This window comes from Capsicum annuum, chromosome 8, assembly GCF_002878395.1.
Source record: "Capsicum annuum cultivar UCD-10X-F1 chromosome 8, UCD10Xv1.1, whole genome shotgun sequence".
Lineage (NCBI taxonomy): Eukaryota > Viridiplantae > Streptophyta > Magnoliopsida > Solanales > Solanaceae > Capsicum > Capsicum annuum.
The window spans coordinates 101,679,712-101,700,708 of record NC_061118.1 but is presented as its reverse complement, the minus strand read 5'-3'; positions in this window follow the sequence as shown (position 1 = coordinate 101,700,708).

Below are 20,997 nucleotides of genomic sequence, written 5' to 3'. Positions count from 1 at the left end.
TGGCGTCTAGTGGGGCATCAAAGGGGCCCAATTACATTCATTATCTCTCATCGCTCCATTCATACTTTGATCACCTACAAAATAGTCAAAAATATCAAATAAAGTAAATTACCCCACTCCGGGTATTCTCAAGTACGAATAGCACAACAAAAGCAAAATCTATATTTTACTCCCTAGCAATGACACCATTTTGATAAATCTCAACTCACTCCCATAATAAAGGGGTGAGACAGTCATTGTCAAGTAACCCAATATAACTTGGGGTCAATTCTCAAGGAGTGAAAGCTATAGACTTCAAACCTAGGGGTACTCAAATTACTAGAAGGTTACCCAAAATTATAATTAAAATGACATGTATAATTATATGGGGGAATTATTTGAAAACTTTTGCACACAATCTTCAACAAATACATAGTGAATGCTATCTTTGATTTGAATTCAAGTTTTTGAGAGATCTTGGATTATGTATCCTTATAGGTAAAGCATGTGGGGTAAAGTTGGTTTATTATGGAATTTAGTTGTTAATTAACAGATAAGCTAGGTTGAAGATCATTGAGGTCAATCTTTCGATAACGCCCCAACGATTTCACACATTGGCTCTTTTGAGCAGCTAACAAGTGTGGAGTTTATATAACCACCCAAAACCTCAACCAAGCATCCCTATTCCTAGGATGATGATCTTGATCTGATTTACACTCTCTAAGCACTTATTTCTAAGATTTCAAAGGGTAGTAAACCATAGGCTTAGTTTTTCACAATTGTTTTGTCCCCCAATAAACCTCTTTTGAGGATGTTATGGGTTATGTAATATTCACCTAAATCCTTCTTTCAAGGATGACAAAGGGTCTTTAGAGCTTGGAGCTTTTACTTATCAAACCCATTTGGAGATTTAGAGTTTTCACCCGTCAAATTCCCACACATAATCTTAAGTAAAGGTAAAATCCATACTCAACAACTAAAATCCAAGAAAACATAACAATACCTGCATACAATTACACTCTTGTTCAATATAACCTCAAGACTAAATTACTTAGCTACTCATGAAGAGAGTAAATAGAAATATATCATGCGATTCAACGTAAGCATTCATCCTTCACAAAGAAACTTAGAAATTTGAGACTCCCAAGTTAATTACACACTTTCCCAATTAGGATTTAAAGCCTTGAATTCAAAACTATGTTATGTGGTAAGCAATAACTAAAGAAGAAATGGTTTTTTCTTATATATAATTTGGGATTTGTCCGTTACATTTTACAAATCTGTCCTTGGTCCTGTTCCCGCTGATCTATGATCGCATGTGTTTTTCTTCGATTGTGGTTAGGTTCTGCAATAGTGCTTTGCTAACCACCTGGACTGACTGCAACCGCGACCTAAGGGCTACGGGTAGGTAACTAAAGCTGACTACTTTTGGTTTGTAGTTGCGCTCCTTTTGCATCCATTTTCTCCCTTTTTAGCTCCATTCCAAATATGCTTACCTTATCCACTTTATACATGCAAAATATTGGTGTTAGTGCACTTAAATACATATAATGCCTCATTTTCTAAGACAAAACACAGTAGTATCATGCATGATTAGTGCGAATGAGTGGTAGGATTACTACTCATCAAGCATATCTTGAGGAAGTTTTAGAATTTTCAAATGAGGTTTGGGTCATGTTTTGATTTTGATTCTAGCAGCTCAACACTATCGCATCTCATCGCTGCGTGTATAGCGATGAACTCATCATCGTATTGCGCTAATCCTCCAATCAATAATTTAGTTACAAAATTAATCTCCTAAGTCGTAATTAAGTCTTTTTCCATCACCCAAATCATAAAAACACAAGATTAAACATCGGTTAAGGCATTATTTTCCCACTCTCCTTTACTTTTGTCCCAAAGAAAACCCTAACCTCCCCCAAGAACATCAAAAAATCATTACTTTCTCTTCAAGATAAACAATAATTTAAGATTCCTAATCCAAGAAGTTGAAGAAAGCTTTCAAGATTATCTCTGAGTCTTTCAAAGTCAAGCTTTCTACACCTAGCGTAGCCTATCTAGGTATGTGGGGTTATGAACAAGGGTATCCTTTAACCCTTGTGCCTAAATTTCTTGATTTTAAGATTCAATCTACTTGTTCTGAATTAGTGATCATACCTAAGTTTCTTGAAGCACGTGATTATCATAAGATTTAAAGCTTTGAGTATATCAAGAATTACTTATGCTTATGTTTTAACTTATAAGATTTATATTATGAATGAGATTGAACTATCTTGATTTGATATTGTTGAAGTATTTCAAGATTGTTATTGAGCATGAAGTGTTGTTATGAATCACCATGATTTTTAAGCAGGAATTTCAAGTCCTAAGTTTAAGTGTTGATATTTCAAGAGAATTATATTCTTAAGTTCTTCATTGATAAGTTTATACAAAGATTTAAAGAAATAAGTGATCTTTTAGTCCTAATCCAAGATATAGAATCAATGTTTGTTCATCCTGATTTTTAATTAAAGCTAACATAAGCATAACTGGTTTTTATTCTATAAACTCTTATGTTATTTTAATTTGGATTTCTTAAAGTATGAGCCTATAAGTGATAAGAGAGTAGTATTTAGCATTGTGTTTGGTATGTGTCGAAGGTCGCATGCCCAAAACTATGATCTAATGTAGGTTAATCTTATTCCCAATATGGATGTTAAAGATAGTGATCACTTAAGTTAAGGTTCTATTCCAATAGCAAGGGTAGAATAACTCTCCCCAATGTGGGTAAGATGTTGGACTCCATGATAGATCACATAGTTTATGTCGGTTAAAAGAACCTCCCAAAATAAAGAATAAAAAAAAAGCTTTTAGAACTAAATTCTATGGCTCAAAAAGTTTACCGTTTTTCATTATTACTCATGAGTATTATTTTGTAGTTTTGGTTGTATTCAAGCCCAAGGTGAGTCATTTGCACTTCGCATGTATTATTTGAAAGTTCATATGCACATTGAGTTATTTTTCTACTTATGCATTCACCCGCACATGCTCAGTACATTCAAAACGTACTAATCCACATATATGTATATGTGCTACATTGTTTTATAATGTAGGTTCTGGTGCTCAGTTCCAGTAGCGTGATTGACTACGGGTATCTCCACCTACATCCCAATTCTTGGTGAGTCCTCATAGTTTGAGGACCCATTTTACCAAACTTTGATTTTGATAAAGTATTCGAGTCATTTGATTTCAGTTTGAGTTAGGTCACCTGGGTTTTTCGAGTGGCTCTTTAGTCAGAAGTAGAGGCTTGTCCGACTAGATTATGTTTTAGATTTAAAACTGTTTATTTTCTATATTTCTAAGCTTAAGTTTTTCAGTTAAGAAATTAATTCAGTTTTAGTTAAGATTTTGTATGTCAAGTTTACTTTTGTTATAAGTTCGAAAGTTGTTAGAAGGTTTAAAGGGTTATCTTGAGACTACTTATAGTCTTGAGCAGCATGTGCGTCTTGGGTGTATTTTTCGGGTGTTATAGTTTCTATTTCTTTTGTTCTATTTTTAAGTTGTAGAGTCTAAGGTCTTAAATTCTCCTCTAATCCCTATTTTTTTGCTTTTTGGATCATGCCTCCTCAATGATTTGAAGCTTATGAAAACTCCTCTATCCTACCTGTGGATAATGTTGAAGAGACTCATTCAACTTATGGGGTCCAGATCTCATCTAGGGTCCAATTCTAGAGTGTTCTGAAGTTACATCGGTTCCTTCTAGTCCATCTTATTAAACTCCTCAAGCTAAATTAACAAATGTTGAGTTTTACCATTCCATTCATATATAGGCATAGTTTGTATCTTCACATTCTGAGCGTCGTGTTCCTGTTACTCCATCTTCTGAGCCCACAAGGATTGGACTATTCATAAGGTTAAACCCTCTAACCTTTATTGGTGTTACAGTTGAGGAAGATCCTCAAGGTTTTCTTAATGAGATGGAAAATATATTTGGTGCCATGCATGCCATGAATATGGAGGATTTGGAGTTTACTGCCTATCAACTGAAGGATGTTGAGTACCAATAGAACGAGCAATAGGATCAGGAAAGGGCTAATGATACTGAGTCATCTCTGAGGGAACAATTTTGTAATTCTTTTCTTGACCGCTTCTTTCCTTAAGAGTTAAGGAAAGAGAAAGTGGAGGATTTTGTTAATTTGAAGTAAGGTAAGATTTATATTAGGGAGTATGCCTTGAAGTTTCACCAATTTTCTTAGTATGCGCCAGAGATGGTTACTAGCATAAGGGCTAAATGAGGAAGTTTTCTTCTGAGTTGGTCGGAGATTTGATATTGGAGAGTAAGGCTGCCTTGTTGATTAAGGACATGGGTATCTTCAGGTTCGTTATGTATATACAGAAAGTAGAGAAAGAGAAAAAGTAGGTTGAAATACGGGAGAGGTAGGGCAAGAAATTTAGGTTCATTAAGTAGGGTGGTAGCTAATAGTAGTGTGGCAGGGGTGGTGGGAAGTGGTCAAAGAAGAAGTGGTGTGATTATGCGTCTTACCCGATGGATATTTCTACCTACCTAAAGCCTTCGGGTGATAGGCAATTCTATGGTGTCAAAAACTTCAGGGCACGGGATGCCTAATCTCAAACTAGTGGGGCCCAGTCAGCTTTATCATATCCTTCCAACAGGTTTTAGAGTAGATTGCATTAGGGTTTTTATGATGAGGGGAGGGACAGGTGCTGCAACTGTGGTCAGCTAGGGCATATGGTTACAAATTGTCTTGTTGGGAAGGTTTCTTTATGGACGAACACGATTCCAGTTGCTTCATAATCCGCTTCGGCACCCAATGGTGCTCCATCTAGTTTCAGTACTGGTCAAAATTATCTTTATGGTCTCACTACCTGACAGGAGTCCTACGCATTTCCTGATGTCATTACTGGTATGTTAAAACTCTTTTCGCATAATGTGTACTGTTTACTTGATTCGGGGTCCACTCTCTCTTATGTGACCCTATTTATCGGTATGCATCTTTGTTTTGGTCTAAAGTATATTTCAAACCCTTTTTCTATTTCTACCCTGGTATGAGACGATGTGATTTCTAGAACAGATTATAGAGGGGGTATCTGTTGGTGGTAAAGAAAGTTTGATAGATCTATTTGAAATAGATATGGTGGATTTTCATATCATATTGGGGATGGATTGGTTGCACTTGTGCTATTATTCTATAGACTATCAAGCCCATAAGGTTGTCCTTAAATTCCCCAATAAGTCAATTACTGAGTGGAAGGATGGTTCCTTAGCTCCCAAGGGGAAGATCATATCTTATCTTAGATCTTGGAGATTAATCTCTAAGGGGTGCCACAATCATCTAGTTTGGGTTAAAGATTCTAACTTAGATGGTCTTTATCTGCACTCTTTACCAGTGGTGAATGAATTTCCTTTCCACATGACCTTCTGACCTGACCTAACTTTGGGCCATGTTATAATGGGAGTCCCAACTCTGATGGAGACCGAAGAATGCCCCTATTACCCAACCCAACCTTCAGCTGCCTACCCTGAGTTGGCTGAATTTTGAACATATAACAAGATAGTATAATTGTCCATCTCAAGACTATGGGATAGGTCTATAACTAATACCGGCCCAATCGAGTTCAACCATCTGAACTCAACCAATAGCCAAACCAACCAAACCATAACCATAAACCGATCAACCATATAATAAGCAAACCAACTTCTATAACATAATATAAAAGGATGGAACAAGCAATAATTCCATAATCCGTGTCAGCCCCAATACCAATACCAATACTAAAACCGCCCATACCATCCCATAGTATTTCCATAAAAGACTCTAATCAGAAGAATACAAAATTTGGTTGGAACATGTCCCCAACTATATGCAAAACTAATATCCATAAATAAACAAAAGTATGAAATAACATCCATGAAATGGATCCTTCTGGAAAGATTGAAGCTCACTATTTCAATCCAAAAGATAACCCCAAATATTTGAACGCAAAGCATGAGGAGTAGAACGGATGGTTCCTGAATTGCGTGGGGATATAGCCACCCAAAGATGGGTTAGAGGGTGAACGATACCATGAACTCAGGATAAGGATAAAATAATGCTATTTAGTAAAACCAAGTAAATTATCCATACGCATACAAACCATACATATACATATATATAACCATGCAGAGTAAGAAAATCAGGCTTAGCATGCATTTAAAACCATTAACCTAGGTATGTGTAGCTTAACCGTCCTTAACAACCCATGGGCTATATGGGCCAAGTGTAATCCCCTGAACAGGCCTTGATACGTGTAGCTGAATTAACCGGAGATACCATAAGAGAAAGGGATTCCCAAGTACTCTTACTCTCTATGATACATATGTACAATGTACTTAGAGGATTCCCGCATACCTCAGAGTATCATAAAAGGGTCACTATGACCTACCCATCATTATGGCAAACATGAGATTCAAGTATTAATTCATTGAACTCCCACCTTCACAGTTCGCTGACACTGTAATACCCTACATTTTGGGCTAGAATCAAAACTATGATTTTGATGCATTGATAATCCCAAAGCCATAAATCCTATGCCAATATGGAATGTTAATTATTTGCATAGTATGTGAATCTATTCAAGCTTGAATTTAGACCATAGAGGTCCTTCAACTCAAGGACGAGTTGAAACTATTTTGATCGATTAAGTTTTAGGGGATGTAGTAATTTGTGTCATCTTCCATTGACTATAACTCTCTGTATATGTCGAATTATAGAGCCTACTATATGTCAAATAATAGGTCCTTGAGTTAGATTTCCAATGATACCAATTTTACTAAAATCCGACACCCGAGCAAGAAGTTATGACATTTCAAAGAAGTAGGCAGTGCCTATGTAAACATAGGCGATAGCATAGGCACCGCCTATGTAAAGGTTTTAGGTGACTTAAACACTCCGTTTTTGGGGTAAAATGGTCCTTTTCCACCCTTATTCAGCCATAAACATGAAATTCAATTCCTAAAGACCCCAAAATACACCTTCATTCATACAAATTATTCAAGAACTCTCTCTAGGGTTTCAAAATAAAAACCCAAATAGTTCAAGATTCAACCGTGGGTTTTCAAATCAAATTGAAGATTTGGAATCTCCGCGACGTAGGCTTCAAGAAGCACCTATCATATTCGCATATAGAGATATGTAGGATTATCCTAAAATCTCATGGGTGTAGTTTTTATGAAAATGCATGCTATTAAAGGGTTTTTCAATCAAATGCTAATAACTTTCTTTCAATATGATTTCTAAGTTATCTTTCTTTATTTCAAAGGAATTGTTTTCTTATATACTTCAATGGTGGAAACCATGCATATGTGATTTGAGATTTTCCATGGAAGTTTTATAAATATGAATGATAAATTGCTTTCAAATTCCCATGATAATGTATTGATACCCCATATCATATTGTGATCAATAAAAGAGAGCATGAATTTGAAATAAATATTGTTCACCACTTGTAAATAATGAAGCACCTTGGTTTTTACATGGTTATGCATATGTGGATGTGATATTGATGACTTGCAAGTCGGGTATGACGATACCCTATAGAACATGATATATGATTGAATCAGATGGAATTTGAATGCATTGATTTTACATGAGAAAGGTGGATGCCCGAAGAAGGTGTTTGAGATGTAAGGGATCATCACTGGAAAATGCGTTTGCCAACACGGAATATTGGAACCAAGCTAAGTGATCTTGTGTACTTGACTTCATGTCATTACCAAATTGGGACTATAAGTAGGAGCCCGAGCTAAGTGATCTTGGGCACTACCATTGGGTCATGACACCATGCTATGTGATCTTGTGTGTCTCTCCCTCACTTATACTCTAATCTCAGTAAAAATCGAGGTTAGACAGTTGGTGTAAATTATGTAGGGTAGTCCACCTAGCTCAGTTGCATTTCATTATTATTGAGAAAATTATTGCAGTACACCCATGTGCTTTCAAATAATTTGATACGAAATTGATTTAAAATGGCTCTCAACTATATTTTATAAAAATATTATGTTTTGTTTTGATATCTCTGCGTGCCAATACTTTTGTGCTGACCCCCTCCCTTCTCCAACCTCTCAGGTTCAGAGGCCCAATCTAGGGGTCAAGAGAATCAGTAGATCCTTCAAACAGAGTTGTAGAGACAAGTGGTGAGCCTTCTATATTTTGAAAGGCCTTATGTACTGCAGTCCTTTATCTTATATTTAGTTTTGGGGTCTACTGGGGGCTTTGTCCAAGTTTATATATGGTTACTTGAGTCAGTCATTTGTTAGAGATTTTTCCAGACATTTGTTTAGAGGTTAATTGATGTTGAGGGAACCTTATCTCCCCGTTATTGTTTCTTTTCATATTTATGTCAATGTTTCTGAATTATTGTGTTTTTCTGCATTACTTTGATCATATGAATTAGGTGCATGATTACCAGACAGATAGGGGTGTTTTGATCCTCCATGGTTCAAAATTCTCATCACGGCCAGGCCCTGGTTCGGGTCATGACAAACTTGGTATCAAAGCCCGGTTCATGGTCCTAGGGTGTCTGCAAAATCTCATCGGTTAGAGTCTTGTTTATGAGTGCGTAACGCGCCACACTTATAAGTAGGAGTCTACTAGGAGTTTAGGAATGTCCCTCTTTCTTCATGTTCTAGTTCGTGCAACAGAGTCAGAATATTCCTCCTTCATACTCTAATTATTGCTATGGTGATGTCCATACAAAAGTAAAATCATCCTAAATTCTTTCCTTACTCGGATGTTCTCAGATTTGTCACATTACTTGGGTGATTCAAGTACAGAAGTTTAGAGTCTAAATGGTACAGTTCGTTCTGATCGAATCATATAAGATTTTTTTTGCAAGGACTTGAGAAGAGCCCGTTAGTGCTTTAGAGTGTGTTGGTTCTAGTGTAAACCCTGTTTTTGATGAAATGGTGTTTTTCAGCCTGTAGTACTAAGTGTATTCAGTTCTTTTTAGAACTTATCTTGCCAGTGTCACACTTCAGAGATAATAAGGTGTAGCAGAATATTGGAACTGTATTTCCACCCAAATAGTAGTATAAGTTAAAGTGTTAGTGTGATGACCTATTGGTAGCTAGTAGCGTGTGTGGATTTTATCATAATCTGTGAGAGAAATATTTGACTCAGATTTTTATCTATACAAAGTAAGATGTGTATTCTCAGATTATGGAATATTACGTGACAAGTTTCTATCTCTTGAAAATATTTTATCATTGAGTTGATGAAAATAAAAAGTCTATTGAATCCATGTGGGGCTCTTTCGATTCACTAGCATAGTTGACTTATCATTTATCCCATTTTCTTGCTCAAAATACAAAACCAAAGTCTAGTGAAGCCGTGTGACGCCTATTTTGATTCACTAGCAACTGGTTGTCCAACTTGTTGTTCTTTCATTGGTTTAATATATGTATGGCTGAATCTATTTGCATGAGATAGAGTTGGTAATGAAGTGATTTGTCCTTTTGTGTTATTAGTAGAAGGTAGAGAAGAAGTTATTGGTCAGGGTGATTAGTTGGTTGCTTGAATGTGAAAATAGCTATATTAGTGAGTAAGTTATGATTATAGACTCATGGTTGTTTGAGGAATTTGAAGCCAGTCTAAATGTATGATTGAGTGAGTAAGTATGAGGTGAGAAATCCGTATAAGTCGAAAAGATTATATGGGGTTATAATATAACACTAAGGTTGATCATGTCTGTTATGTGACCTTACCCCCTTGACCTTATTTTATTGGTAGTTGTAAACTAGTACTACTTATGAGAAGGTATGTGATGATTTTGAAGTATTTGGGATAGAATGTTCCAATTTGATGGATTAGTATATTATGTTCCCCTCGTCATTGGTGGTAGATTATTGATGCTAGACCATTGTATTGAATCTAATGTTGGATGTGGATGTAAGAATAGTGGCATGAGGTTAATGATACATTTTTTAGGGAATAAATATTAGTAGGCTTGATGTGTTGAAATAGTATGCGCTAATGAGTTATGGTAAGGAAGACCGTAAGGTCAAGGTCGATTATTGTTGTTATGAAGTTCTAGTGTGCTAGTGTTTCTTGATGTTTATTTCATGGTTTCCAAGTGAGAATAATGTGTAAGGTTGGGTTGTAAAATCATGTTTAGCACTAGACATTAAGTTTGAACAGTTGAAGTTCATAAAGGTGGATGTGATAATTTCTTGATCAATGATGTTAGTTATATGAAGGTGATTAAATAGGATTGAATGGTGTGTGAAATGGATTGATTTTAAATTGATTCGTAATGAATTATAATGTTGTAGGTATGGTGTTAAAGTATGCCAAGGTGATATGAGGTTGTGGTATATTTTTCTAAGACTATGACATAATTTGTGTGGCTAGTGATACCATTGAATTGTTAAGTAGAGAAAGACTAGTTAGATGTTATATGGTGATCTAAATAGCCATGTTAAGTGTTAGAATCTAAGTTTGAGTTTTGAAGGTTGAACTGATAGAAATAAGTGTGCAAGCATTATACTATGACTATTGGTGGCTATGGAAAGATAGATTGTATCCCAAAAGGTAGTCATTCGGGTTAAGTCTACGATATGCATGTATTGTCATTTTTTTTCTTTCAGACCCTAGAGTGCAGTAAGTGTAGTTCAGGTAGAATCTGGTAAGGGATCTCCCAAACTCTAGATGATGACTTGAAGCTAAGAGGGAAATGATAAAACGAATGACCAAGCAAGGCTTTCAAATTCTAGTAGTGATGCAGTATGATTTAGAACATCAGAAAGTGAGGGTGGATCTCAGCCCATTCCTACCTCAGTATTTTTTTGTTATCTGGATGCTTACTCATGCCTTATGATTCAGTTTTGTGATAATAGTTCATGATTCTGGTATATGATAGAGGGTCACATACTCTTCCAGTTCCAAGATAATGAGTTCTAGTTCATTCAAGTAGTCGAAATCACATTCCTTATGTTATGAACTCTAGTTGAGGTCATGCAACTCATAACGCATGTACTCACTCTTTATAGTGTGCTCAGTCCCGTTTAAAAATCTTTTCATGCTTCAGGGTCTTATGTTTTAACCTTTTAGTGACCCTCCCTATGCAATGATAGTGGTAATGATGTAAATATTTTTGTTGATGGAAGATCATAGTATGCTTGTTTAGATAAGGACATAAGTATGAAATACTATTTGGGGCCAAGTCTTTGATACATGTGATGGTTAGTGGAAAAGTTTGTGTGTATGTCTTAGGGTAAGCGCGTGGGAGTTATATTGACAATAGTTTAGAAACTATGTGAATTATGTATTTATGGGTGGTTGCCTTGATGTTAACATGTGGTTATAAATTAGGCTTGAATGACAACTTGGGATAGTAGGGGAAGGTCGCAATATGCATTAACGACTTCATATTAAGAGTTCAGAGTAGTCATTAAAGTGGTAAGGCATGTTATACTTAGGATATGATCTTTAAAGAAGATAGATAAGGTGGCATCATATGGTTTAGAATAATACTGTGGTCTAGCATGTTGAATCTTTTTTGTGACTTAGAGTTAGGCTTGATCACGGCGAAGGGATTAAGTTATTTTCGACATTAGTAGAAAGATTTGTCAATGCTCATATGAGAATTTTAAGCTGAGTTGAATAAATATGATATTTATAGGGAATAGTATAGTTAAGGGATATTCGGGAAATGCTCTAAGCCTGAAAGTAAGAAGTCTTACTGCCAAAGGTCTGAAAAATTCTATCCTAATTTAGGAGTTATATGTCTATATTCCAGACTGCAGAGTAGTGTCAATGTTGTGATTTCCTCAGTTGGATGTTTTTTGTAATCCATACCCAAGATTCTTGGATCCCTATTACTACTAGAACTTCTTTAGAGAGAGTATTGAAGAGATACTCCAGATTGAGTATAAGTTTCTAGTATAGTTAGTCTATGTAGCCAACAAATTAGTTTAGTAGCCAGATTCGGATGACTAGTTTTCTCGTCTCTTTATTTAATCATGCTACCCAAAAAAATCTCAGATATGTTACTATTCCAAGATAGAGTATACTAGTATTTGCGAGTATAGCTCAATTCATGCATCATGTACTAGATTAAGATTTCAGATGTTTAGTTATGATTAAATTTGTTGGTGTCTAGTGGATCGCCTCAGTTTTCCAAGTATCTTAGTGAATTGAGCATTCATAGAGGGACATAGGGTCCCAAGGGGGAGATACCCCATTCAGCTGCATGCATAGATTCTTATTACAAGTTTCACACCAATTATCATTGCGTATTCAGTCATACGTCATACATCAGTTCAGTCAGATATGAATGCATTAGAAATGCATGTACAATAGAAAAGTTCAGCTTATCAGTGTATTCAGTTCCGCGTTCATGAGAATATCTCAATAACAAATCCATGCATCAGATATGCATATCCGGTATAAGAATTTAGAATATCAGTAGTTCTAGTCTTATAGTCATTTTTCAGATAAGTGCATTCTTTCTTAGAGAAACATATCATGTCCGCATTATTCCATACCTCTAAGCTTCAATATGTTCCTACCTATCATTCGAGGGCTAATGATCCCAAGGGGGAGATAATGTAACACCCCGAATTTCAGGCTAGAATAAAAACCATGATTTTGATGCATTTATAATCCCAAAGCCATAAATCCTATGCCAATATGGCATGTTAATTATTTTCGTAGTATGTGAATCCATTCAAGCTTTAATTTAGACCATAGAGGTCGTTCAATTCAAGGACTAGTTGAAACTATTTCGATCGATTAAGTTTTAATGGATGTTTTAATTTGTGTCATCTTCCATTGACCATAAGTCTCTGTATATGTCGAATTAGATAGCCTACGATGTTTCAAATGATAGGTCTTTGAGTTAGCTTTCCAACGATACCAATTTTGCTAAAATCCGACACCCGAGCAAGAAGTTATGGCCTTTTAAAGTAGTAGGCGGCGCCTATGTAAACATAGGAGATAGCATAGGTGGCGCCTATATAAACATAGGTGATAGAACAGGTGGAGACTATTTAAACATAGGCTATAGCATAGGCACCACATACGTAAAGGTTTCAAGTGACTTAAACACTCCGTTTTTGGGGCAAAATGGTCCTTTTCCACCCTTGTTTAGCCATAAACACGAAATTCAGTTCCCAAAGTCCCCAAAATATACCTTCATTCATCCAAATTGTTCAAGAACTCTCTCTAGGGTTTCAAAATAAAAACCCCAATAGTTCAAGATTCAACCATGGGTTTTTAAAACAAATGGAAAATTTGGAATCTCCGTAACGTAGTCTTTAAGAAGCACCTATCATATTCGCATATAGAGGTACGTGGGGTTATCCTAAAATCTCATGGGTGTAGTTTTTATGAACATGATTGATTTTAAATGGGGGTTTTCAACAAATGCTAATAACTAGATTTCAATATGATTTCTAAGTCATCTTTGTTTATGTCATGGAAATTGTTTGCTTATATACTTCAATGGTTTAAACCATGCAGATGTGATTTGAGATTTTCCATGGAAGTTTGATAAATATAAATGATAAATTGCTTTCAAATTCCCATGATAATGTCTTGATACCCCATATCATATTGTGATCAACAAAAGAGAGCATGAATTTGAAATAAATATTGTTCACCACTTGTAAATGATGAAGCACCTTGGTTTTACATGGTTATGCATATGTGGATATGATATTTATGACTTGCAAGTCGGGTATGACGATACCCTACAGAACATGAAATGTCATTGAATCAGATGGAATTTGAATGCATTGATTTTACATGAGAAAGGTGGATGCCCGAATAAGGCATTTGAGATGTAAGGGCTCATTGCTGGAAAATGTGTTTGCCGACTCAGAATATTGGTACCAGGATAAGGGATCTTGTGTACTTGACTTCATGTCATTACCAAATTGGGACAATAGGTAGGAGCCCGGGCAAACTGATCTTGGGAACTACCATTAGGTCTAGACACCATGCTATGTGATCTTTTGTGTCTCTCTCTCACTTATAATCTAATCTCGGTGGCAACCAAGGTTAGACAGTTGATGAAAATTATGTAGGGTATTCCACCTAGCTAAGTTGCATTTCATTATTGTTGACAAAAATATTTCATTACACCCATGTGCTTTCAAATGATTTGAGACAAAATTTCTTTGCTCAACTATATTTTGTAAAAATACTATGTTTCGTTTTGATATCTCTGCGTGCCAGTACTTTTGTGCTGACCCCCTCCCCTCTCCAACCTCTCAGGTTCAGAGGCCCAGTCTAGGGGTCAAGAGAATCAGTAGATCCTTCAGACAGAGTTGCAGAGACAAGTGGTGAGCCTTCTATGTTTCGAAACGGCTTATGTCCTCCAGTCCTTTTATCTTATATTCAGTTTTAGGGTCTACTGGGGACCTTATCCCAGTTTATATACGGTTACTTGACTCATTCAGTTGTTTGATCTTTTTTTCCAGATAGTTGTTTAGAGGTTAATTGATGTTGAGGGAACCTTATCTCCCTGTTATTTTTTATTTTCATATTTATGACCATGTTTCCAAATTATTATGTTTTTATGCATTACATTGATCATATGAATTAGGTGCATGATTACAAGACAGATAGGGGTGTTTTGGGCCTCCATGGTTCAAAATTCTCATCACGGCCAGGCCCTGGATCGGGTCGTGACAATCACACCCTACCATTTTTGCACAGTTAAAACCATTTTCCAACCATACCATTATTCCATTATTATTAACCAAGGGTATAAGTAGTGGTATCGTCATACCGAATGTAACTTGCAAGTATTGTCCCTAGCCAATACTTTTAGATATCAAAGGAGTCTCATGTGCCCATAGATCATATTTTTTGATTTATCTTGAGGGAGTCCCATGTATCCCACAAGTATCCCATCAATAGCTTAGGGGAATCCCTTGTACCGCATAAGTTGTTCAATAACCATGTTTACTTGGGGGATTCCCTTGCACCCACAAGAATGATTGTTAAGCCAAATGCTATTCCATTTTTACCATTCCAAATCATCTAAACATTTGGGGTTCCATTACCAAGTTTAAATCATGCAAAAGCTCTATTGAAAATCCAATATGACAGTGAAAGCACTTTTATAGGCATTTTATCAAATACATTGGGGGCATAGTATTTCCAAGACCAATTTCAATTACCAATAACCATTCCCATGCAATCTAATTATCCAAATCACCAATAAAGCATGTAAAAACATAATTAAAACATGGGAAAACCATAACCAAGCACTTGTGACCAAAACCCAAAAATAATATTTGAAAATCCAAAGCCATACAATAATCAAACCATAAAAAACATTGTATAAAACCATGCCTTTAGTTTAAACTAACAATGAGGGAAGAGAACATGCCTTAAAACAAGAAGATGGTGGAGAGAAATAACCAACAAGAGCCTCAAATCGATCCTCAAGATGAAACCCTAGTGTTCCTTTACCCAAAAACCTTAGAGAGAATTGTAGAGTGTTTAAGAAAAGTATCTAAGTGTTAATGAATAGAAAAATAGGGCAAATAACCTCCTAAAAGAAATCTAAGTCGTAGGGCCATATGAGGTTAAGTGAGAAATGTCTAGATTTCCCATACATAAAGTCCGAAAAATCTCTTCAGGTTGGTACAATTATCCATACCTGTCGTACCCTCTGATATGAGTGGTACCCACCACTCTTACCCAAGGCCATCTCCCAAGGACCCAATACTGCCCAAGCTATGACTCATCCTAAACAAGGTCACATCTGAGTATAGGACTCGTACCCTTGACCCATACCCCTGGCAGAACAGAATCCCAAGAGGATTGAACATTGTGCACGATACGACTCCATAGTGCGATTCGTACCCTGGCTTACTGCTCTTGTTGAGCCATTTGTACTCAAATCCAACTTAAGTTACCAATTATAATATTAGTAAATTAACCAAACAACCCGTATCCATCTATATGACTCATACCAAAAATATTATGCCTATTACAGAAACCAAATCCAATCCACCAACAAACACTGGCCAGCATACGACTAACCCATACCACTCATATCCCAGTGCACGAGTTGTTTCCCTTAGTTGTATCCTATCAAGAGACCAGAAATCTAAGAAATTTTCTAAGAGATAGAAACCCAGAATGTTTCAGTGTCCCCCACTAGGAACATTCTCCCTCGGATGAAGGACAAGGTAGGGTAACCACAAAAACAATTCATTTACATTATCAAATATCAATCCAACCTTTAACCACATTAGAAAAAAAGATGCAAAGTTATTAATATTTCCTTTTTGGAAAATAACGATGTGTTCAAGAACACATACCTTCCACATAAATATCCAAAGTAGAGAATAAATATAGATACTTGGACTTCATGTTCTCTTCCGCTTCCCATGTAGCCTCTTCTACCTAGTGGTTCTGCCATAGAACCTTAAACGAGGCCACATCCTTAGTCCATAACTGATAAAATTATCGATCCAATATCCAAACCGGTACCTCTTCATAAGATAGAGAATTCAGGATACCTAACCTTTCCAAAGGAACAACCGAAGAAGGATCACCAAGACACTTTCTCTGCACGGAGACATGAAATACTGGATGAATGGAGCTTAAACAAGAGGGAAACTCCAATTCCTAAAAAACTTTACCAACCCTCTACAAAATTGCATAAGGACCAACATACCAGGGACTGAGCTTTCCCTTTTTTCCAAACAACATTACTCCTTTTATAGGAGATACCTGGAGAAACACCCTATCCTCAACCTAAACTCCAAGTCTCTACGTCTAACATCCACATAGGACTTTTGGTGACTTTGGGAAACATTAAGCCTATCCAGAATCAACTTTACCTTTTCCATATCTAGATGAATTAAATCCAGACCAAACATATTTACCTCACAAAGATCAAACCAATTAATAGGAGATCTACACCTCCTACCATACATTGTCTTAGAAGGGGCCATACCAATATTAGAATGATAGCTATTGTTGTAAGAAAACTTTACCAAAGGTAAATGCTAAACCCAATTTCCACCATAGTTAATCACATATGCCCTAAGCATAACCTCTAATGTCTAAATAGTCTTTTCCGCTTGCCCATCCATATGAGGGTAAAAAGTACTACTCAATCTCACCTTAGTACCTAATCTTTTCGGAAAAGTCCGCTAGAAATGAGATAAAAACTGCGTACCACAATAAAAATAAATTAAAATAGGTATCCCACGCAGCTTCACAATCTCTTGAAGATACAAATTTGCATAATACTTTGCCAAAAAGGTAGTCCTTACTAGTAAAAATTGAGCAGACTTTTTCATCCTATACATGATGACCCAAATCAAATTAAATTGGTTCCGAGATCGAGGAAGACTGATAACAAAATCCATATTGATTACCTTTCATTTCCATTTATAAAAATCAATTTCTTGACACAACCCTCTAGGCCTCATGTGCTTACCTTTGACTTATTGGCACACCATGCACTTTGCTACAAAATAAGTCACATCCCTCTTGATACCATTCCACCAATATATCTTCTTGATAAAATGATACATATTCTTTGAATTAGGATGAACAACATAGCGTGATTCATGCACCTCTGCCAAAACCCTTTGTCGTAAGTCGTCGACATCAAGAACACACAACCTCTCTTGGTACTGTAAAGTACCATCACCACTGATCTCAAATACCATTACCTTTTTCCCACCAATATCACTCTTGATTTTCATCAAGATAGGATCCAACACTTATTTCTCCTCGATCTCTGCACCAAGAGATGATCTAACCACTTCCTGAACCACCATACTACAATCTTTGTTATTTAAGAGACAAACTCCAAGCGGTGAATATCCTTCACCAATTCTCACTTTCCTTTCTCGACATGAGCAAAACTCCTCATACACAACCTGCTAAGAGTATGAGAAACCACATTAGCTTTACCTGGGTGATAGAAAAGACTCATATCATAGTCCTTGAGAATCTCCGACCCTCTCCTTTGCCTAAGATTAATTTCCTTTTGAGTGACCACATACTGCAAACTCTTATGATCATAATAGATGCCTATATGTACTCCATACAAATAATGTCACCAGATTTTTAAAGCAAAAGCCACCGCTAAAAGCACCATATAATAAGGAGGATAATTCCTCTTATGCACTTTTAACTGTCTAGAAGCATAGGCAAACACCTTCTCGTGCTGCATTAAAACACGACTAAGTCCCACCCTAGATACATCAAAATAAACCACAAACCCCTTATTCCTTTAGAAAATGCCAAAACTAAAGCGGAAGTTAGCTTATTCTTAAGCTTCTCGAAACTCCCCTCACACGCATCCGACTAAGAAAACTTTACCTTTTTCTGAGTTAACTTTGTCAAAGGAGCAGATCAAAGAAAACCCCTCTACAAACCTCTTATAATACCCAACCAAACCCAAGAATCTCCAAATATTTGTTGGAGTCATGGCCTTTGGCAGATCCACCATGATCCCTTTGCTAGAAATAATATGACCTAGAAAAGCCACATCATTCAACCAAAACTCACACTTGGAGAACTTGGCATAAAACTGTTGCTCTTTTAATGTTTGTAATACCACACAGAGGTGATTTGATTGATTTACCTCACTCTTAGCATAAACTAGGATGTCATCAATAAACATAATAATAAGAAGATCTACAAACTGCCTTCATTATTTTTTGATTTATTTTTATTTATTTTTATAGATAATATTTTGGTGTATCTAAGAGCGAGGTAGATCCTGTGAATTACTCCATATTATATTGCAGACCTTGAAGGAGCAGTAGTTGTATGTCAAATTCTCAAAATATGAATTGTATTTAATTGTTATCACTTTTCTGGATAATATCATTTTCAGTGAATGGATCATTGTGGATCCTCAGAAAGTTGAAGTAGTGAAGAAGTGTCCTATACCCATGACTCTAATTGATATTTGAAGCTTCTTGGGTTTAGATTTTTATTATAGAAGGTTTGTTGAAGTTTTTCTGACTATAGCTGCCTCATTGACTAAATTAACTTAGAAGAAGGTAAAGTTCTTGTAGTCTGATACTCATGAGGGTAGTTTTGAAAGGTTGAAGGATAAGCTAACTTCAGCTCTGGTCTTGACTTTTCGTAAAGGAACTGATGGGTTTGTGGTCTACGGTGATACATCTCGTGTGTGACTTCATTGTGTTCTGATGTGACATGGAAAAGTGGTATCTTATGCCTCTAGATAGTTAAAGGTGCATGAGAGGAGTTATCTAACTCATAACCTGGAATTGTTAGATGTAGTGTTTGTGTTGAAAATCTGGCATCACTATTTGTATGGGGTGCATATGGATATCTTTTTTGATCATAAGAGCCTACAGTATATGTTTACTTAGAAAGAGCTTAACCTCAGGCAAAGGAGATGGCTCGAGCTCCTCTAGGATTATGACATGAGTCTTCACTACTGATAACGCTTAACTTAGTCCCATGTTTAAGGGTAAATCAATCGTTGCCAATATCCCAACTCGTATTGGGATCGAATCTACAAGGAGTGAAATGCAAATTTCAAGTCCTATGGGTGCTCTAATTACTAAAACCATAACCCAAATACAACCAAAAACAAAATTTAAAGTAAAATGGGGGGTTTGGTTTGGAGTTTGCTTATAACAATCCTTTGTCAAGCAACACACTAGTACAGTACTTTTGATCTAAAATAGAATTTGGAGGTAATTTTGGGATTATACCTCCCTAAAAGTAAAGAGCATTTGGGTTAATGATGGTTTAACATGAATCTTAGTTATTAAGTGAGAGATAGGCTAGGTCCAAGGTCTTCGTGGTTAGCCATTCAACAAAATCACAAAGATGTCACCCATTGGATCTTTCGAGCACCTAACGAGTGTGTCATTCATAGTCACCCAAAACCTTAATTGTCCACCACTGCCTTGTCCCCCGATAGCTCTCTTTCAATGATGCTATGGGTTCCCATATGTTTCAAGGATGAAGAAGTCTTTCTAGAGTTTGGGGTCTTCACCTATCAAATCCGTTTGGAGATTTAGGGTTTTCACCCACAAATTCCAACTATTAAACACGGGCAATGGTGGAATCCATACTTAAAAACTAAAAATTATGAAAACATAACAATACCCATACACAATTACACTTTTAGTTTTACATAATCCCAAGACTAAATTACTTAGCTACTCATGAATAAAGTAGAGAGAAATATACCATAAAGATTATCCAAAGCATCCATCCTTCCAAAAACACTAAGAATTTAAGTCTCAAAAATTAGTTACAATCTTGCCCAACTAGGGTTCTTGTTTCAAATTGACAAGTGTCTATGAGGTAATAAAAACCCAAAGAATTAAGGGTTTTTTCCTATATAAGGTTTGGGATTCGGCCAAGTGAAATTATAAAACTTCCCTTGGAAACGTTCCCACTTTTCCGTAATCACATGACGTTGTTCGTGACCATATTCCATTGATCATCCTGACTGACTGTGACCGCAGCCTTTGACCCGTGATCGTGGTAACTAGGGCTGATGATTGCTCAAGGTCTTCAACTGCACTTCTTTACTTTCACTTGATCTCTTTTAGCTTTAATCCATATCTTATCATCTCACAAAATCTATGCCTAAAAAATATTAGTATTAGCGCATTAAATCATGATTATTTCTCATTTATTTATATAAAACTTTGTAATGTGCACAAAATTGAGTGTAAATGAGTGGCAACATCACCACTCATCAACACCCCAACTTAAAACTTTGCTTGTCCTAAAGCAACACTGCCCCTTATCATGAGACAATGTCATATCTATGCCCACCTTCTATTACACAATGATCATGATGACTTTAACTTGATCACTACAATAAAAAGTTCTTCACGAGTGGGAAAAATGATTATGACTACACCCCTCAACATAAAACGGAATATTGAAGGACCCAATAGACTTTAAGGGGCAACCACATGACAACTACTTATACTCTTGAAATGATTCTCTTCTTGACCTCAACTTCATTATAATTTATTTTGACTCATCGTTTGGA